Here is a 22,999-nt window from a genome sequence, read left to right as displayed (position 1 = left end):
TATTTTCTTATTGTTGCCACAATTCCTGGCCAAACTGCAGGTCTCAAGACCCAGACTAAAATCATCATTTATGCCTACAATGCTGTCACTACAGCCGTAAAACAAATACTTTGGCCAACATACAGTCATTTGAGTCTTCCCTTATTGCAGCATCAAAACTTTCTGAAAAAACACTCGATTCAGACTAGAAATACAGTGAAAATTTGTAATTCATCATTCATTTGTGCAAATTCCTGGTAATTTACCAAAAAGTGTCCTAATATCAAGTTAAAAAAATTCCTATCTTTCGCCCAAAGAAACAGACATCTATGGTCTATGGTCACATCTTGGGTAACAACTAATGCCAGCTGTAATTCTAAACACTAAGGATCTCATTCATCAAGAATCAGAATTCTGGCACAAAACTGCTACAAAATTTCAAGTCAAAGTAATGTACAAATTTTGCAACTTTTGGAGTTTTTATGCCTCCTATGATGTGAATGCCTATATAGACGGCTTAGGAGGGTCGATCCTACTGACAGATTCCCTTTAAATGCTATTCCTGGAATTTACAATTGTGTAATACAGAATGGAAAGTGATATTAGAAGATGCTATTCCACCACCAATAGAATAAGTGTTATGTAGGATGTTATCGATTCTTCACATAGGCCCTGTGCAGACAACAGCGAAATATTGTACACTGGTGGTGGCTTTTGAGCCTCTTTCCTGCAATTCCTGGTTCTTCAACTTAATGACAAAGAGATATCGAAAATTCAGTCATTCATATACCAATGTGACCAATAGACAGCCTTAATGTGGTAGACGCTCTATAATACAACAGAGTAAGATCCCACAATGAGTATTTTGTGCGTTTTGATGTTGCAAACTTTCTGTAGCAGTTCTGCACAAATTAGCTAAATTAGTAATCACTGGTGATGAATGAAGCGGGCACAATTGAATAACAAAAAATCTAGAATGGTAGTCAGTATGTAAAAAAATATAATGCAAATAAAGGAGGAGAAAGAAAAAATATACTTGCAAGGCTGCATTCCTTAAAATAGAAAATATTTATTGAGACCGACCAACAACAAACATCTAAAAACAATAAAAAACAACCAAATTGTAAAAATTACTTTACGGTAAAAAACGCAAACCTCTGGTATAGACAGATATAGACCAGAAGGTTCCCCCACAGTGCAAAATATATGATGCAGATGCCAAATAAAGAGAAAAAAAACATAGAGTAAAAAGATACTAAGTGCTGATAACAGTAAATAAAAAATGAAAATACAATCCAGTGTATCAGTGCTTTATGCAATGGAAAAACATGTCCAGAAAGTAACCCAGACATGTAACAGTGGTTAATGAGCCAGGAAAATAAAGTGCATCCAAGGAGGCTTCGTGGCGCAGTCAAATCTCAAGTTTATTTCATTTAAAAACTGGGTCTGATTCTGATGAAGGTTTTAAGGAGAATTCAGGGATTTAATGATGCTAAAAAACCATCAGCTAGAGTCTGGTGGAATGCTTGTAGTCTAGATATACAGTATAGATTAAAAGTCCCATGACACCAAGAAATTTGCATGGACTAGTATTCCTAGCTTGGGTGGTGAGTATTGATTTCGTAAGACTTAAGAAAATGACCTGTTTCAGTGCTGACAAATCTTAAAGAACCCGCTAATCGAACATGATAGGGAATTACTCCCACAGACAAAGGCACAAAGGATCTTCTAGGGTAAGATGTCTACCTTTGATAAAGCGACGTTGGTTGTACTCCTTCAGAATAAACTCAAAAGAAATTATAGAAGGGCGTGAGAGGGAAGTGATTTCCAGATAAACCCAAGAATTTACATGAGATGTCAGACTTCGAGAATCAAAAATATGTATAGATTGTGGCACCATAACAATGGCCAGCAAATGCACAACAGCACTTAGCACAAATGAATATAGTGACCCATTTTTTCCTCAGAAAACAGTGATTTTGAGGTAAAACAATGAGAGGACAGTGCAAATACTTGGAAAAAAAGGTCCAAAACATCAACCACTCACCCTGAACAAACAAAAACTAAAAATACTGTTCAAATGATCATTTTTTCCACCTACAGTACAGTATGTCCTCTCAGGTATTGATAGGTCTCACCTTCTCCCACCATGCTGAAGTTTGATAAATTTACTGTTGTAAAAGACCTTTATCCTTTTTTTTGCAGACAGGTTTCTTTCAAACTTCTGTATGATGAACTAAAAGTCTCCCAAGATTTACCCATGGATGACAGAGATCGTGGGTGACCATCTACAGGAGAATGAGACCGGTAAGTAAGCAAATACTTTACGCAATCCTTCATCTGCTACTGTGCTTTTAAACCTTTTTTCTGTGTTAGACATTTTTTTTAACTTGGTTTATAAAGATATGCAGGGCATAAATGTAGATTGTATTGGCCAACTGAATTTTACAAATGTAGCCCACATTTCATAATTAAGAAGGCGGAAAAAGTTAAGTTAAAAATATAGTTTTGTGGCCAAATGATATGTACACACAGGAGGTTAAAGACAATTGAATGAAAAAAAAAACTCTATGTTCCACTACCATCGGATCCAACACAGATATTTAGGAGTAAACTAGACCAGTTACTTAATTCAGCTAAATCCTATGTGTCAGTAACAAGAAGGAATTTGACTTTCTAAAAGTGGCTCATCCTGTTGTGGCAACTGGCAACTTATTACTTGCTTCACAAAATACTGAAAGATATCACTAATCCCCTAGGTGACCCCATTGTGGTTGCAATAGGCAGCCTATGTGAAAGAGCCTGTATATTCTTTGACACAACCTTTGGTTCTCACGTTATCATCAAACATTAGAGACTCTACACACTTAATACAACTCTTGGATGGTGTCACTATCCCCAAGAATACGATCATTGTTACTTGTGAGTCTCTGTACTCCAATATTTTACATCAGAATTGTATTTTTTGAAATATTTGACCAAGAAACTCCCTAGGGAGGATATGAAAATCTCCTTTCTAATCAACCTTTTACAGTTTGTACTCCAACATAATTATTTTATTTTTAACTGGACCTTTATCTTCCAGGACCGCAATGGGTGTGAGATGTGCTCCTGTTTACACCAACCTCTTTATGGGTTGGTGGGTGCAGGTGCATGTGTACTCATGTGATCTTTCCAGAACCACGCTAATGAGTTCCTACATTTTAGATTCAATTGTTCTAAGGAGACAGACTTCATATTGGGGGCACGAGACAGAACTCACAAGTTCAAGGAACATGATTATCCAAGAAAAGTCATGTCCAAGGTTCATGAGAGGGCCAGGTATTTAAACTAATAGGATCTTCTTCAACCCAAATATCATCCACAGAATCGATAGGTGAAACTCATTACTAGATACATTAATCTGTGGGGTGACCTACAAATACTTTGAAAACATTGGGATATTCTACTTTCTGGCCCCCATATTGAACATTATATCTCTGAAACCCCACAGATTATTGAATGCCAGGCTCCAACTTTGAAAGATATATTGTCCCGCTGTGTCTGCTAATAGGGGCAACAAAGTAAGGGCTTTCTGCCTTGTGGAAATTGTACTAGTATCTTTTCAATCCCCCTTATAAGACTTTCCCAATTAAACACACTATAAATTGCAAATCTAAATATGAAATGTAAATCTTATTGTGTTTTTGTCCAAAGCCTTAAGTAGGTCAGACAACGCAGGAACTCAGACATATCCAACAGCATATCTGAAATATCCATTGTGCCTCCATCCTCTGTTGTCCCCATTTCTTGGATCACCATGCTGGTAAGTATACAGGATGGCAAATCTTTGGTACAAAATACATTTCCTCCAGTAATAGAAGGGGTGACTCAATCTCTCTCTTGCTTAGTTCTGAATCCCATTATTGTTTCTGGTTTATTTGGGTATATACTTCTTTTGTTCATGAACTTTATTCCCGCCACATTTCCTTTCCCCTCCCTATGCTCTTCACTTCCTTTATCTCCTTCACTGGTTATTGCTTTTTACTTATCTAGGTTCACACTTGCTTTGTTTATTAACTTTTTTCCTACACCTTCCCCCTCTTTCCCCTACCCTTCACTCCCCCTCCCTTTTTTTCCCTCAAACCAGCTCCTTTTTATTTATTTATTTTTTTTGCTTAATTTACTAACCTCATATTCACTTTTTCCTTTAGATTATCTTTGATCCTCCCAACATAACGATAAATATCTTGGACTCCTCTGATGGTCCTAGTTTATGCAGCCAGGAATTCCTGTGCATACTGGCTGGATGATCTTCTCTCTTTGGATTTTCACTATAGTGAATTTCTCCTGTGGATCTCTGTTTTTCACCTCCTTTTTTTTAACTCGACATGGATTGCTGTTTCTCACTGCATGGACCTTTTTTCTACATTTACAGATATACCGGTATATAGATGATTACTTTTCGATACACGTTATGTTTTCTGGTTAATGTTTTACTTTCATACATATTTTTGTACATTATTATTTTTATAAGACTTATTTGATGTTATCACAGGTTTTATTTTTGCAATTTTTCAACAATATTTTTCTCATGAGTTTTTTCGTTCCTTAATATTTTACTTGGCTGTATGCATCATTGGCAATATGACTTTTGTTATTACATGTAGATTTATTTATCAGGGTTTAATCTTTCACTTTTACTTTTATTTATCCGCCCGTGGAATTCGCTTTTTGCGCAATGGACTTTGGCCCTAATTCACTACATGTATATAATTATATTCATTCCATTTGTTTTATTGGTCACCGTTCATGATAAGCTTCTTTTTTTTTGAGGGGGGAAGGAGAATAATTCACCTAACACTTTTTATTTTCTGTCCATAGTTTAAATCCAGTTGATTACATTTTACTTTCTATTGGCTTATGAAGTTATTAATCATTTTGCCCATAAAGATTTACAGATGAACTTCCATGATAGCATAGTAATCACTTATTTAGCTCATGGACAGATTTGGCCTTTACATGTGTCTATCTATCATAAGATATCTATCGTATCTATCATAAGATATTGTACGCACAAGTGTACATTAGACTTCCAGCCATGTTTGCTAGGGGATTACTGTCACTTGCTCTCTTTTGCACATGTGCTCATCATATGTATTATTTTGTGCTAATGTTTTGCATTCACCATTAACATTATCCATTACTGTCTTCTTTGCAAATGTTAATTATGATTTTACACTGATATCTTATTTTTCATGTGCTTACCATGATTCTGTGTTTATACCTAATGTCATAAACATATTAAGCTCTTGGCTATGTTTTTGTGGCATCATCTTTCTTTTCAGGTGCATGCATATTTGACAAATTGCTTTACACCATACTTTGTGTGGCATCTATTTGTATCCTAATTCACCTGTGCCACCTAGTTTTCCCACCCATAAATGGCCATGAATATAGTTGAGCGAATATGTTCGGAATCGGTCGGCGAATCTGAATTAGTCATATTCATGCCATATTGGTACCCTATTCATGCCGAATTTATGTTTGATGATCGGTTCTGAACATATTTGTTCATTTCTACTTCCATTGACTCCAATGATGTTCGGCAATATTGTAAAAACAATATTCGCCGCCCATCATAATCGGAACCAAATTTTGAATAATCTGCTCAACTCTAGCCATGAATGCCTGGTATGGATTTAGTTTTTAATATGGAATCTACCTATACTTATTAGGCATGATTGTTTTTTTTATCCACTTGTTTGTATTGTATATCAGGGGTCTAAATGTTCTGCTATATAAAACGACTCTTGGTCATTCACATTTATCCCTGATGAAACCATCTTAGAATTGCAATACGTGTGGGGTGAGCTCACCCTCCTTTAGATTTTGATATCTGGTGCACTTTATTTTCCTTCCTCACTACATTCTGGACATGTTTTTCCATTGTATATAACACTTATACACTGGTTTATATTTGCATTGTTATTTATTATTACCAGCAGTTAGTATATTTTTGCTGCTTGTTTCTTTCTTTTTATGTCCTTCCTTATTATATATTTTGTTCACATTTTGGAAACTTTTGGTCTATATCTGCCCAGAACAGAGGTTTGTGGTGTTTATTGGATGGTGCTTGTTTTTTACCATTTGACTGTTTTAAATGTTTTTAGATGTATGTTGTTGGTTGATCTCAATAGATATTTTTATAAGTGCAGCCTTTCCTGTGTTTTATCTTTTTCCTCCTAGTGTGAATTTAATAAATAATACTTTTTATTTTTTTCATTGCATTTGAGTTTTTTACATGCATTTTTTCTTTGTGGTTTGTCAGGTGTTAAATAAACCTGCTTTGTTTTGTATCCTTCTTGTTACTTAGCGTTGATAAAACTATATGCTATATGCTCTCCCTTCTATCCATGTGCTATATTCCTATCCTCCTATGCTCCCTTGCAATCCACATTCACCGCCCAATACCCCCTCCACCACGACTCATATACATCAGCTCCTCATTCCTTCCCTCTCCCATGTACAGCTCCCATGCACCTCTCACCTTCCTGAAAAACCTCAGCCCATCTTGCCCAAACACACTGCACAAAAAAACTTCATACACTTCCAAAAACTACTTGCTTTTTATCTTCTTACTCCTTCTGATTTCAGGGGACATCTCCCCAAACCCCTGTCCCCCATCCCCCAACCTCAACCGCTACCCTACCTCATATCAAAACCATACTAACCTTATTAATATTACTTGCACTCCCTCACCTCTCCCTTTCAATTGTGCCCTTTGGAATCCACGGTCTGTATGTAACAAGCTTCCTTTCCTGCACAACTACTTTGTGAACAACTCTCTAAATCTGTTGGCCCTCACTGAAACCTGGATCCAGGACTCTGACACTGTCTCCCCTGCTACCATTTCCCATGGTGGCCTTCAATTCTCCCATTCCCCAAGACCCACAAACAGACCTGGTGGTAGAGTCGGCATACTCTTGTCCCCACAATGCACGTTCCAGGTTATACCCCCAGTTCCATCACTCTCATTCCCTTCTTTTGAGGTCCACACCATCAGGCTCTTGTCCCCTCTCCCTCAGAGTAGCGGTCATATACCGGCCCCCAGGCTCACCCACACACTTCCTGGACCACTTCTCAGCCTGGCTGCCGCACTTCATGTCCTCAAAACTACCAACCCTTATCCTGGGAGACTTCAACATTCCCATTAACAGCCCCACTTCCACATCTGCATCCCAGCTTCTATCACTAACCACTTCTCTAGGCCTCTTACAGCTCTCAACCTCTGAGACACACAAAGACGGTAACACCCTGGACCTGGCCTTTGTCCGGCTCTGTTCAATCTCCTACCTAGATAACTCACCGCTTCCCCTCTCTGACCACAACATTCTCTCCTTCACACTCAATTCCTCGCCAACCCCATCACTCTCCTACCTATCACACATTCAGAAATCTACAAGCCATTAACCCTCATACACTTTCAGACTCCTTACACTCATCATTGTCCCCAATCTCTTCTTTTTCCTGTCCTGATCTGGCTGTACATCACTACAACGCCACTCTTAGAAGCACCCTAGTGTTATGATCCTAGTGGCTTAGGATCACAAATCTAACCAGCTAAGTAGAAAATAATAGGACGAGCTCTGGGGATGTGGTAACTGGACTAACTGCAAACCTGATCCTAACCGCACACACTATAGGCAGCCGTGGAATGTTTCCTGAAATCCTAGACGTCTCTTCACGGCCTGAGAAACTGACTACCCCTAAAGAGAAAGTAAAGACCTCACTTGCCTCAGAGAAATCCCCCAGAGATATAGAAGCCCCCCACAAATAATAACGGTGAGTTAAGAGGAAAAGACAAACGCAGAGATGAAACAGGTTAAGCAAATGAGGCCCGCTAACGCTAGATAGCAGAAAATAGCAAGGGATCTGTGCGGTCAGTAAAAAACCCTATGCAAAAATATCCACGCAGAAAATGCGAGAACCCCCACACCAACTAACGATGTGGGGGGAGCAACTCAGCACCCCAGAGCACCAGCAAGCAGGGAAATCACATATTAGCAAGCTGGACAAAAACTCATCATATACTAGGAAACATCTTGAACACAGATGAGCAAAACTAAGCAAACAGAACTTAGCTTCTCTTGGAGAGACTGATAACGGATGTAGACAGGAGCAATCAGAATAGCACTGAATACAACGGCAACAGGCAAGGAATGAAGGACCAGGTGGATTAAATAGGAAACCTAACTAGCAGATGATGAGACAGCTGATCCTGCCAGAAACCTGCAAAATAACAAAAAGAGCCACCAGGAGGAGCCCAAAGAGAGAACTCACACAGTACCACTCATGACCACAGGAGGGAGCCCGGAAACAGAGTTCACAACACCCTAGACCAAGTAGCTCCCCTCACCCTCAGAACCTCCAAACACAGAGTGAAACAGCCCTGGCTCACATCGCAAACCCGATTTCTCCAGCGATGCTCTAGGTGTGCTGAACGTTTATGGAGGAAAACTCGCAGACCAGAAGACTTCATCCACTTCAAATTTATATTAAGAACCTATAACTCTGCCCTTCACCTCGCCAAACATACCTACTACACCACCCTGATCTCCTCACTATCCAACAACCCCAAGAAACTTTTTAACACCTTTCACTCCCTCCTCAGGCCAAAAGCACAAGACACTATCACAGACATTTGTGCTGATGACCTGGCCTCCCACTTTATAGAGAAAACAGACAATATCCATCAGGAAATCCGCTCCCAGACACCAAGTGCAATGACTCCCATCCCTCCCTGCATCTCCCCTGGCTCACTCTCCACATCTCGATCCCATCACAGAAGAAGTCTCCAAGCTCCTCTCTTCTTCTCGTCCGACTACATGCACCACCGACCCCATTCCCTCACACCTCCTCCAGTCTCTCTCTCCAGTCGTCACAACTCACCTAACTACAATTTTTAATCTCTCCCTCTCCTCTGGCATTTTCCCCTCCTCCTTCAAACACTCTATCATTACTCCATTACTAAAAAAAACTCACCCTTGACCCATCATGCACAAACAACTACAGACCGGTCTCCAATCTCCCCTTCATCTCAATACTCCTGGAGCGCCTGATCTACTCCCTCCTACCCGTTACCTCTCCACTCATTCCCTCCTAGACCCTTCACAGTCCGGTTTCCGCCACCTACATTCAACAAACTGCACTCATCAAGGTGACCAATGACCTTCTGACAGCAAAATGTAATGGTGACCACTCTCTGCTCATTCTCCTCAACCTCTCTGCAGCTTTCGACACTGTTGACCACCCTCTCATACTCTCTAGGCTCCAGTCACTAAGCATTAAGGACACTGCTCTCTCCTGGTTCTCCTACTTTTCTGAACGCTCTTTCAGTGTTCTGTTCTCTGGCTCCACTTCATCTCCTCTTCCTCTCACTGTTGGGGTACCTCAGGGCTCAGTCCTTGGCCCCCTTCTCTTCTCCCACTACACGGCCTCAATTGGACAGACCATCAGCAGATTTGGCTTTCAGTACCATCTTTACGCTGATTATGCACAACTATACACATCATCCCCTGACCTTACCCCCACTGTACTACAGAACGCCACTGACTGTCTGTCTGCAGTCTCCAACATCATGTCCGCTCTCTATCTGAAACTCAACCTCTCCAAAACTGAACTTCTTCTGCTCCCGCCTTCTACTAACCTCCCTAAATCTGACATTTCCCTCTCCGTGGGTGGCATCATAATAACACCCCGGCAGCAGGCACGCTGTCTGGGTGTTATGTTTGACTCCGATCTCTCCTTCACCTCCCACATACAATCTCTTGCCCGCTCGTGCCCCTTACACCTAAAGAACATCTCTAGAATCCGCCCTTTTCTCACCATGGAGACAACAAAAACTCTCACTGTCGCCCTAATCCACTCCCGCCTGGACTACTGCAATGCTCTATTAATTGGCCTTTCCCCTCTCCAGTCTATCCTTAATGCGGCAGCTAGGGTCGTCCATCTGGCTAATCATTACTCGAATGTGTCCGCTCTTCGCCAGTCGTTACACTGGCTGCCCATTCATTACAGGATACAATTCAAACTACTTGTTCTCACCCACAAAGCTCTCCACAGTGCGGCACCCCCTTACATCTCCTCCCTCATTTCTGTCTATCGGCCTAGCCGACCACTGCGCTCTGCAAACGACTTTCGACTAACCTCTGCACTAATCCGTACCTCCCACTCCCGACTCCAAGACTTCTCCCATGCTGCGCCAATCCTCTGGAATTCTCTACCCCAAGATATTAGGACCATCCACAACTTGCATAGTTTTAGGAGCTCGCTCAAAACACATTTGTTCAGAGCGGCCTATCATGTTCCCTAATCAAAGTCATTTTATGTTTGTGTGTGTGTAGCCCATTCACTATCTCCATCTACCCCCCCCCCCCCCCTGAAGATGGCTGGACCATCATTGTAAATACATCATTGTAAATACACACCTGTACTTTGTATCTCCCCCACCTCATTGTAGATTGTAAGCTCTCACGAGCAGGGTCGTCTTATTTTGCTTTATTACTGTATTGTTAATGTTGTTACCTATGACTGTTGTGTTTGAAACTGTTAAACTGTAAAGCGCTGCGGAATATGTTGGCGCTATATAAATAAAGATTATTATTATTATTATTATATTGGTAAAGTCATGTGCGGAGTACAAGCGTTTTTAGTGCGTTTCTGCTGGCCATGATGTTTCTTTAAGTCCTATTCACTTTACTGGAACGTCAATACAGTATTTTTTGCACACTTAAAATACGGTGTCAAAAAATGTAGCAAAAACTCATGGGAACTTGGCTTTAAATGGACATTGCTGTAGCAGTAAAACTCTATGGGCATTTCCAAGTTGTTGTTTAATGGTCAGTGCTATGTGGGGAGCACAATATTAGGAGGTACTGTAATGTTTGGATATCTGAAGGTTGGAGGGACTACTGTGTAGGCAACTAGTGTGGGACCATCAACTAGTAGCACTAGAATGAGGAACAACTCATGAATCATTGGTATCACTAGGTCTAGGGACACATTCTGCTGCGTCTTTCAACCTACTGCTCCTTGGGCCTCACCAGCCAAACCATGGTGATGACATGGCCAGTCCACGACCAAACTGGAAATGCATTTCGAGTTCCCTTTCATTTGAGCAATTTATGTTCATAAGGCCTTATTCACATGCCGTTGTTTGTTATATGCAAACAGTCTTGTTTGTTTTTACAGCTAGTGCACACCGTCACATTATATTATGTGGGGCTATGTCAGGTTTTTTTGTACACCAAGGTCCACTTAGAAAAACCAAAGCAACATCCTACTCTGGTCTGTTGAGCTAAGTCATTGAAGTGAAAGGGTCATTGAAAGAAAGGACAGCACACAACTGGAAAAAGGATCATCACACTGTTGAAAAATGTTGTTTTTTTTATGGACACTGAATTGTGAATAAGGCCTTAACCAAAGATTGCTGCAGCCAGAGACAGGGCTCGTGTAGATGTTCTGTGCATCTCTGTTTGATCCCAGACCACAATCCATGGACTGGCCAAGAGTCTCCTGACAGGAGTATGACTCCTACATATAATTTTATGACGCCATCATGCTCAGACAAGGATATGCATCCAATCCATGCATTGCGGTCTATGATCGAACCAAGATACACAATGTCTGCATGAGCCCAAAGGCTGATGACGTCTGTCAACTCTGCCTTCCAACCTGCATGTCACAAATCCCTTATGGGTGTAGTTATTTAAAACCTTGAGGACAATGAATTTTGATTGTTTTTTTACTTTTTTATCACTTCATTTCCAGAATCATAACTTTAGTGTTTGTTTTTCAATTCCATTATTTTGGGCTACATATAATGCATTAAAAAATATCTTTTGGGGGTATATGAGGGGAAAAAAACATCAACATTGCCACTGTTATTTTGCTTTTACGGCTTTCATCATGTGACAAAAATGAAATGTTAACTCTATACTGCATGCCAGTATAATTACTAAATACAGGTATGGTATAGGTTGTATTATTTTTGCACAGTTAAATAAATACTTTTGTGTAACCATATTCTAAGATCCATAACTTTTTTGATGTAGTGGTGTGAGGGCTGAAACAATGTTTTCTTTGGTATCATTTGGAGGTACATTATTATACAGGTATTAAGCTTGATTATTTGGCTAAAGTATGATTAGCAGCTGTCAGTCACCGATGAAAGAGGCAGGAGAAGGGAAGTGCCTGTTAGGACTTGTATCTATTAATTAGCTGCTATTAGCCAAAGAGAACAATATGATTTTGTATAGTTTGGACTAAAAGTGCAAGCGAACCGATCCCCATATTATGCAGGTCAGCATAAGATAAACACTAAACGTTTAAACTATGTATATATGTAACTTCCATGTAGAAACAAAACTGAATTTTATATGAGACTATAAGGGAACAAGCAGACGACCTTTTTAATCGGAAGAGTGCTATCAGTGGTTTTGATAGATAGCACTTTTTTTTCACAGGCTAACATATTAGAGAAAGTGGGGAAACGTTTTTTTCTTTCTCTCCACTTCCTAGAAAATCGGATTGTACTCTTACCACACTCTCACCAAACTGTGATCAGAGAGTGATTAGCATCCTAGCCATATAGTTATTCTTAAGTATTTGTATTGATGGATTCACACCGCATTACCATACCTATTCAACACTCCATCGGTGGGCTTCCATCTAAATCCCTAAAACTAATTCTGTTGCGCTCCCAACAGAGCTACTAGCTTTGCTACTAGAGGTAGGTACATGGAGTCTAACACATGAAACTTCACATTCAGACCTCCTTTTCATCAATGTCCTGTTATGGTTTCCAATGGCAAGGAAACATCAGAAGCATAGAATAAACGGACAAGCTCTCGGGTGATGGAAACTAGAGCTGACCGCGATGCTAGACCTACACACCACACTAGAAGTAGCCAGGGGGCATTCCTGCGTTCTCTAGATGCCGCGCGCCAGCCGGAGAACTAACTACCCCTGGTAGAAGAAAACACAGTCCTGGCTTGCCTCCAGAGAATGTCCCCACAGGAGATAGCAGCCCCCCACATATAATAACGGTGAGAGCAGATGAAAAGACACACGTAGTATGAAAGCAGATTTAGCACAAAGAGGCCCGCTAACTAAATAGCAGAAAGATACAACAGAGGACTTCGCGGTCAGCTGCAAAACCCTTCAAAACACCATCCTGAAATTACCTTAACTCATGTGACAACTCATGCCACTGGAGTGGTAATTTCAGCCCAACAAGAGCTTCCAGCTGCAGAGATTCACATAAGTGCAAACTGGACAAAACATACAAAAATAGACTTAAGGACTAAAGTGTCCAACTTAGCTGAGCAGAAAACTGGGAGCAGGAACATGCAACAGAATCACTCTGGATACATTGATGGCCAGCATTAGAATGACTGAGGAGCAAGGTTAAATAGGATACTCCCACATCCTGATAGGAACAGGTGAACTGAGAAGACAAAGCTTGCAGGACACCAGTACCACAAGAGACCACCGGGGGAGCCCACGAACCGAATCACAACAATGTCCATCTTTATGCCATAGAAGTGTTGGGTACAATGCGATTGTGTCTGACACAACCCAAAATCAGAAGTGAAAACAAGAGCGAGAAAAACTATATTGGAAAGATTCATACCTCCTCTGTGTTTTGGAGCCACTCCAGGTTATGACTTACAAATACTGTTGAAACACTGACCAAAAAACATATGTGAATAACTTGCATTCTCCCTCCTAAATTTGAATTTACGAGCGAGAATTTAAACACTATAGTGAACATGAATTCCCTTTAAAATCATTTTATTTCTACATTTCTAAAAAACACCTTCCCAGTTATATTCTTGGCAAAAAAAATAGCCAAACAAATGATTTGACCAATGATAACATCAATGGATTGTTGATAAATAAGGGTCGTAGATTGAAAGAAAATAAAGTACATTTATATTACTAACATTTCAAAACTTGTACAAAATGTTATTCTCTGTGAATTTGTTTCACCTTTCTATAATGGGTGGTCATTTCCTACATTTATCCTCGTTGTCTTAAATCAGCCTTTATATAACTGGTTTCCACTGTATTTTTCACTAAAGAATTTTAGAAATGTTGATGATACTTAAACTAAATTATATCTAGAGTTTTTGTTTGTTTGTTTTTAAAGCTGGAGTTTGTACATTTTTACCTACTTCATCTAAAAGTAGCTCTAACTCCACGACTGACTCCGCAGTGAGATTACACAAAAGTAGCTTGTAGATGCCCCCTCGTATGGAAAGATGGAAATAGATGGTGGTAGAGAAGGACCCATGAAACTCATACTAAATTTAGGTTCTTTCTAAAGCCAGATTCACATGTCTATCTATATGAGGCTGTTGCTTTCAGGCCAGGGGACCCTCAGCTGGGCTGTAAATTGCGGTCTATATTCAAACCTTTAATGTCAGAGGTGCAAAAGTGAACGGAGACATGTTTTACAGCATGAAAGGCACAAATAGCAACTGCAACTATGAAAAATAATCCTTTTATAAAGAAGCACTCCCATGAAGATTTTACTAAATCTGTGTATTTAGTGTACTGTCGGTGTGTTAATACACTCACCTACCGTTTCTCCAAGATCCAGCGCCACTTCAGTCTCTGCTCTTCAGCCTAGCTGGTTCACTATATGCTCTATGTGTGAGCCAGAAGTCTTTTAGGGCTCAGTCAGACGGTTGTATTACTCGCAGTGGGATCCAATTGCAATCCTTGGACTGGCCGTCGGTCTTCTGTCCTGAGAGCGACAGAATATATATTTCTATGCTGACGACCAGTCTGAGGAGTGTGATGTGATCCTCGCATGAGTTATACAGCCATCTGACTGTGCCCTTACAACGTAAGTCTATGGAACCTTGTTCTCATGCTACATAGGCATACACTGTAAAATCCAGAGTCTGAAGAGAGGTGTCGTCACTCAGTAGTGGAGCAGGACAACCCTGGATAAAGAAGAAAGTGGTGGTAGGTGAGTATATTAATAACCTCACACTACCCTATATACACAGAAATAATGAAGAAAATTTTAGTGAGAGGGCTTCTTTAAACATATAATCACAAGAATAAAGCAAAAAGTGAACCACAGACAAATGTTTAAAAACATATAACACACAATGCGTATTACCACTAGCCACTGTCCACAATCTCAAATGGGCTACTCACTCTTTGCTCCTATAAAACCTGTCCGTCCACATACAAGACAGAAAGGCTAAAGAACAAGTGAAAGGAGGTTGCAATCATCCCATCAAAACAGAAAAATTAGCATTACATGTCAGAGAGATGTTCAGGTTGAAAGTCTGCAGTCACTCTGAGATTACAGATGTTGTCATGATTCTCCAGTAATCCTGACACGAGCGGGCATATATGATTTGTGGTCATGTGCCAATTAGACACATTAGGCTTTTCTCACTAGAAGTGACTTGAGAGCAGCTGGATGTCTGGTTGGTGCCTTACCGCAAGTGTGCAAATCCTATATAGGAGGCGTGATCATGTGACCACCTGCTCACATGTGGAATACAGGGGAATTGTGACAACATGCGTACCACACGCCGTCACAATTCAGCAGTCTGCAGTAACATAGGGTAAATGCAGAGTTTTGTACCAAGTCTGGACAAGATCTTTAAAAACAGCATCCACCAAAAGAGAAAAAACATAAGATGACAAACCACACATCCTTAGGCCGTGCTGGATTTCCCAATCCATATATGACCTGATCTGCCAACCTCATATATGCCTATGAAGCTGTACGTTTGGGTCAGGATATCTGCGGTCAGTCCGGATATTGCCATCCATAAATAGACCGTGAAATAGCCTTATGAACACAGTCTTAAAAGTGAAAATCACAAGTGAAGAGTCCTACTTTATTATTTGGAGGTGCAAAGAACATGGGGGACTATATGTTTTTCATAACATTATGCTCCTTGCCAATTCATTGCATTTCTGTGCTGTGAATTTACTGATATTATTTGGAGGTGCTGTTGCTATTTGTGCATGTATTCTTTCCCTTTTTTAAATGCTGATTATACTTGTGTGACTGGCTTCATTGTGTGAACGATGAAGTAATAGGAATCACCTCCAAAGATACACATCAGGAGCTTTTACCTGTGTTCTCTATGTTGAACGGTGACCTGATCATTGCCTTAGTGGGGGTTGGTAATATGTACAACACCCATTACTCATGGGGTTTTATAAAATGCTGGCGGTATTACAGCTCAGTCCTATGTATTGCTCTTAGCTGCAGGATCTAGCAAAGCCGCTATGTTACATACAGAGCTGGGTGTCGTAGATAATGAAGTCGATGTTGTGCCCTCCATAGTGCTGCGGCCTCTTCATATAGCTGATGGGCAGGGATGCAAAGTGTCAGATACCCACTAAACTAATATTTATTTATTTTACTCATGTAGCGCCATGATATTCCGCAGTGTTTTACATACATTATCAGCATTGTCCCCATTGGGGCTCACAATCTAAATTCGCTATCAGTATGTCTTTGAAGTTTAGGAGGAAACCAGAGTACCCAGAGGAAACCCACACAAACACGGGAAAAACATACAAACTCCTTGCAGATGTTGTCCTCGGTGTGATTTGAACCCAGGACTCTAGCACTGCAAGTCAACAATGCTAACCACTGAGCCACCAAAAATTTCCAAAATCTATAATACCGCAATATAGTGACCAAATAGTGGTAGATACCAGTGCTGTATAACATATAAGTGATTACAGTACAGTTACAGTATATATTAACTTACCGCTGACGTTCTTTCTGGTGAAGTCGTTCATTTTTCTCGTCTTTTCCATCTGGCCCAGACCGACATGACGTCTTCTCCAGCCAGGACTCGTCTGCAGAGATTACAACAAAGACACATCTGACTTCTCACATTTCCAGCACCGTCCCCATCTTTCTCCAACCTGCACAAATTCCATATCCTGCTGATACACCAAAGCTGAGCTATTGCTGCCATATGATCCCTCTTACTGCACCTGCTGTTTGGTGTAATAATGTTTCCTCTTACTGCCCCACATAGTAATGACCACCCCTGTGCCCCTTACATAGCAATAATGACTCCTTTGTGCCCGCTAGATGGTAAAAAAATATTAATACCCTGTGCAAATGCCGAAGAAAACAGGGTCCACATTTTGCTTCTAGAAAAGTAACAATGCCCCATGTGCACATTTGACGGCCACAGTACAGTACTATAACAATTATGCTTAAGTTCCCACTTAACATCTAATAACGTCCCCTGAGTTTTCCCTTGCACAACTCCTCTATATTCATTATGGTAGGAAAACCGCTGCCCTTTACACAGTATGATGCACCCACAGCTCCTCTATATACAATATGATGTTCACATAACTGTCCTCTACAGAGCATAATGGGCCCACAGCGCCTCCATACACATTATGATTATGATACACCCACTGCTCCGCTATACACAGACTGGTAATCCCACAGCTTCCTTATAAACAGTATGATGTGCCTACAGCTCCTCTATACATATTGTGATGCACCCACAGCTCCGCTACACACAGCATGGTGGTCCCACAGCTTCTTTATACACAGTGTAATGGGCCCACAGCTCCCCTATATAAAGCATGATGTCCACACAGCCCCCTATACACAGCATGATGGGACCACAGCTCTCCTATACACAGCACATAATGGGCCCACAGCTCCACTATACACAGTATAGTGGACCAACAGCTCCCCTATGTACAGTATGATGTCCCCACAGCCTCCTATATACATTATAATGGGTCCACAGCTTCCCTGTAGACAGTATGGTAGGGCCACAGCTCCACTATACACAGTATGATAGACCCCAAGCTCCTCTATACACAGGGAAATGAACCAACAAATCTCCTATACACAGCAAAATGGGCTCACAGCTCCTCTGTACACATTATGATGCACCCACATCTCCAATATACACAGTATGGTGGTCTCACAGCTCCACTATACAAAGTATGATGGTTCCAAAGCTTGGCAATACACAGTATGGTGGTCCCATAATTCCGCTATGCACAGTACGGTTTGCCCACAACTCTGCTTTACACAGTAAGGTGGTCCCACAGCTCCGCTATACACAGTATAATTCCCCCACAGCTTCCTTATACATAGTACTGTGGGCCCAAAGCTCCACTATACACAATATAATAGGTACAACGCGCCGCTATACACAGTATGATGGACCCTCAGCTTGCGTACACATAGCATGATGCTCCCACTGCTCCCCATAAATACATAGAATGAATCCCATAGTAGCTCTGACTATTAAATGGCCCCGTTTTAGCCCCCAAACCACACAATCGCCCTCAGATTAGTCCACAAACTGTATAATGGCCCCTGCATTAGTTCATAAGCTTTAAAATGGCCACTGCATTAGTCCCCAAACTGTATAATGGCCCCTGCATTAGTTCATAAGCTGTAAAATGGCCACTGCATTAGTCCACAAGCAATATAATGGCTGCTGAATTAGTCCCTAAAATGTATGATGACCCCCTTCAACCATGTATAAGTGTCAACCATTGTAAAGTTCGTTGTCTGTACCGAACATCTACTGTCCTGGCAAGGACACTGAACGCAGGCTTCACTGTTATGACTCCAATGGCAGAGGGTCTCAGAAGTAATTACCAAGTCTGCAAACACAAAAAAACAGCTCATAGGACAGTGGTAACTGGGCTGACCGTATAACTAATCCTAGCACCACAAATAGCAGCAGCCGGGGAACGTGCCTACGTTGGTTCTAGACGTCTCGCGCCAGCCGGAGAACTAACTAACCCTAGAAGGGAAAAGATAGACCTTTCTTGCCTCCAGAGAAAAGACCCCAAAAGTTGGATACAAGCCCCCAACAAATAATAACGGTGAGGTAAGAAGAAAAGACAAACGTAAGAATGAACTAGATATTTAGCAAAGAGAGGCCCACTGACTAATAGCAGAATATAGTAAGATGACTTATACGGTCAGCAAAAACCCTATCAAAATTTCCACGCTGGATATACAAGAACCCCCGAACCGTCTAACGGCCCGGGGGGAGGATACCAGCCCCCTAGAGCTTCCAGCAAAATCAGGAATCACATTTAGTACAAGCTGGACAAATAAATAAGAGGAATGCAAATAACCAAAAAACAAGGAAGCAGGACTTAGCTTAATTTTGCAAGATCCAGGACCAGCAGACAGGAGCAAACAGAAAGGAACTGATTACAACGATGCCAGGCACCAGACTGAGAATTCAGGAAGTTTATATAGCAACACCCCTGGAATAACGACCCAGGTGGGTGCCAAACTAGGGAAAGACAATCCCAGAGTCATATCACTAGTGACCACAAGAGGGAGCCAAAAAAGTCTAATTCACAACAGTACCCCCCCTTTAAGGAGGGGTCACCGAACCCTCACCAAGACCACCAGGGCGATCAGGATGAGCAGCGTGAAAGGCACGAACTAAATCGGCCGCATGCACATCAGAGGCAACCACCCAGGAATTATCCTCCTGACCATAGCCCTTCCACTTGACCAGATACTGAAGCCTCCACCTGGAGAGACGAGAATCCAAGATCTTCTCCACCACGTACTCCAACTCGCCCTCAACCAACACCGGAGCAGGAGGCTCAACAGAAGGAACCACAGGTACAACGTACCGCCGCAACAAAGACCTATGGAACACGTTGTGAATGGCAAACGACACAGGAAGATCCAAGCGAAAGGACACGGGATTAAGGATTTCCAATATCTTGTAAGGACCGATGAAGCGAGGCTTAAATTTAGGAGAGGAGACCTTCATAGGAACAAATCGAGAAGACAGCCATACCAAATCCCCAACACGAAGTCGGAGACCCACACCGCGGCGGCGGTTGGCAAAACGCTGAGCCTTCTCCTGTGACAACTTTAAGTTGTCCACCACATGATTCCAAATCTGCTGCAACCTATCCACCACAGAATCTACCCCAGGACAGTCAGAAGGCTCCACATGTCCCGAGGAAAAACGAGGATGGAAATCAGAGTTGCAGAAAAATGGCGAAACCAAAGTAGCGGAACTAGCCCGATTATTAAGGGCAAACTCAGCCAACGGCAAGAAGGTCACCCAATCATCCTGATCTGCAGAAACAAAACACCTCAAATAAGCCTCCAAAGTCTGATTAGTTCGCTCCGTTTGTCCATTAGTCTGAGGATGAAAGGCAGACGAAAACGACAAATCAATGCCCATCTTAGCACAGAAGGATCGCCAGAACCTGGAAACAAATTGGGATCCTCTGTCAGACACGATATTCTCAGGAATGCCGTGTAAACGAACCACATTCTGAAAGAACAAAGGAACCAGATCGGAAGAGGAAGGCAGCTTAGGCAAAGATACCAAATGGACCATCTTGGAAAAGCGATCACATACCACCCAGATGGCAGACATGCCCTGAGACACCGGAAGATCTGAAATGAAATCCATGGAAATGTGTGTCCAAGGCCTCTTCGGGACAGGCAAGGGCAAGAGCAACCCGCTGGCACGAGAACAGCAAGGCTTAGCTCGAGCACAAGTCCCACAGGACTGCACAAATGACCGCACATCCCGTGACAAAGAAGGCCACCAAAAGGACCTAGCCACCAAATCTCTGGTGCCAAAAATTCCCGGATGCCCTGCCAACACCGAGGAATGAACCTCGGAAATGACTCTGCTGGTCCACTTATCAGGAACAAACAGTCTGTCAGGTGGACAAGAGTCAGGTCTACCAGCCTGAAATCTCTGCAACACACGTCGCAAATCCGGAGAAATGGCTGACAAGATTACTCCCTCTTTAAGAATACCAACAGGTTCTGCGACTCCAGGAGAGTCAGGCACAAAGCTCCTTGAAAGAGCATCAGCCTTCACATTCTTTGAACCTGGTAAATACGAGACCACAAAGTCAAAACGGGAGAAAAACAATGACCAACGGGCCTGTCTAGGATTCAGGCGTTTAGCAGACTCGAGATACATCAGATTTTTGTGATCAGTCAAGACCACCACACGATGCTTAGCACCCTCGAGCCAATGACGCCACTCCTCAAATGCCCACTTCATGGCCAACAACTCCCGATTGCCAACATCATAATTCCGCTCAGCGGGCGAAAACTTCCTAGAGAAAAAAGCACATGGTCTCATTACAGAGCAACCAGGGCCTCTCTGCGACAAAACGGCCCCTGCCCCAATCTCAGAAGCATCCACTTCAACCTGAAAGGGAAGTGAGACATCAGGCTGGCACAAAACAGGCGCCGAAGTAAACCGGCGCTTCAACTCTTGGAAAGTTTCCACGGCTGCAGGAGCCCAGTTAGCAACATCAGAACCTTTCTTGGTCATATCCGTCAAAGGTTTAACAACGCTAGAAAAATTAGCGATAAAACGATGGTAGAAGTTAGCAAAACCCAAGAACTTCTGAAGACTCTTAACTGACGTGGGTTGAGTCCAATCATGAATAGCTCGGACCTTGACTGGGTCCATCTCCACCGCAGAAGGGGAAAAAATAAAACCCAAAAAGGGAACCTTCTGTACTCCAAAGAGACACTTTGAGCCCTTAACAAACAAAGCATTCTCACGCAAAACCTGAAACACCATCCTGACCTGCTCTACATGCGAGTCCCAATCATCAGAAAAAAACAGAATATCATCCAGATAAACAATCATAAATTTATCCAGATACTTCCGTAAAATATCATGCATAAAGGACTGAAACACTGAAGGAGCATTAGAGAGCCCAAAAGGCATCACCAAGTACTCAAAATGACCTTCGGGCATATTAAATGCAGTTTTCCATTCATCTCCTTGCTTAATGCGCACAAGGTTGTACGCACCACGAAGATCTATCTTGGTGAACCACTTGGCACCTTTAATCCGGGCAAACAAGTCTGACAACAGAGGCAAAGGATACTGAAATTTGACAGTGATTTTATTCAGAAGCCGATAGTCAATACAAGGTCTCAAAGATCCGTCCCTCTTGGCCACAAAAAAGAATCCCGCACCAAGAGGGGAAGAGGATGGACGGATATGCCCCTTCTCCAGAGATTCCTTGATATACGAACGCATTGCGGTATGCTCAGGTACAGACAGATTAAATAATCTTCCCTTAGGAAATTTACTACCTGGAATCAAATCTATAGCGCAGTCACAGTCCCTATGAGGAGGAAGAGCACTGGACCTGGACTCGCTGAATACATCCTGATAATCAGACAAATACTCAGGAACTTCCGAAGGAGTAGAGGAAGCAATAGACACCGGGGGGAATCACCATGAATTCCCTGACAGCCCCAACTTGACACAGACATTGCCTTCCAATCCAAGACTGGATTATGGGTCTGTAACCATGGCAGACCTAAAACGACCAAATCATGCATTTTATGCAGCACAAGAAAACGAATCACCTCCCGATGTTCAGGAGTCATGCACATGGTTACCTGTGCCCAAAACTGCGGTTTATTTTCCGCCAATGGCGTAGCATCAATACCTCTAAGAGGGATAGGATTTACCAACGGCTCAAGAACAAAACCACAGCGCTTGGCAAATGACAGATCCATAAAACTCAGGGCAGCACCTGAATCCACAAACGCCATAACAGGGTAGGAGGACAATGAGCAAATTAAGGTCACAGACAAAATAAATTTAGGTTGCAAATTACCAATGGCGACAGGACTAACAACCCTTGTTAGGCGTTTAGAGCATGCTGATATAACATGTGTAGAATCACCACAGTAAAAACACAACCCATTCTGACGTCTATGATTTTTCCGTTCATTTCTAGTCTGAATTCTACCACATTGCATTAAATCAGGTGTTTGTTCAGACAACACCACCAGAGGATTAGCGGCTTTGCGCTCCCGCAAACGCCGGTCAATTTGAATAGCCAGCGCCATGGAATCATTCAGACTTGTAGGAATGGAGAAACCCACCATCACATTCTTAATGGCTTCTGAAAGGCCATTTCTGAAATTTGCGGCCAGAGCACACTCATT

General features: G+C 42.0%; 1 long non-coding RNA gene across 1 annotated transcript; it reads left to right on the top strand.

Moving 5' to 3' along the window:
- Positions 1-2,292: 2,292 nt before the first annotated feature.
- Positions 2,293-6,248, top strand: LOC143815763 (uncharacterized). The gene is made up of 2 exons (XR_013223795.1): positions 2,293-3,784; positions 4,173-6,248. It is a non-coding gene; the product is annotated as an uncharacterized LOC143815763 (long non-coding RNA).
- Positions 6,249-22,999: the final 16,751 nt, after the last annotated feature.

The sequence above is a fragment of the Ranitomeya variabilis genome, chromosome 3, assembly GCF_051348905.1.
Source record: "Ranitomeya variabilis isolate aRanVar5 chromosome 3, aRanVar5.hap1, whole genome shotgun sequence".
Lineage (NCBI taxonomy): Eukaryota > Metazoa > Chordata > Amphibia > Anura > Dendrobatidae > Ranitomeya > Ranitomeya variabilis.
The sequence above is the reverse complement of the archived record's forward strand: the minus strand, read 5'-3'. Positions and strand labels throughout refer to the sequence as shown.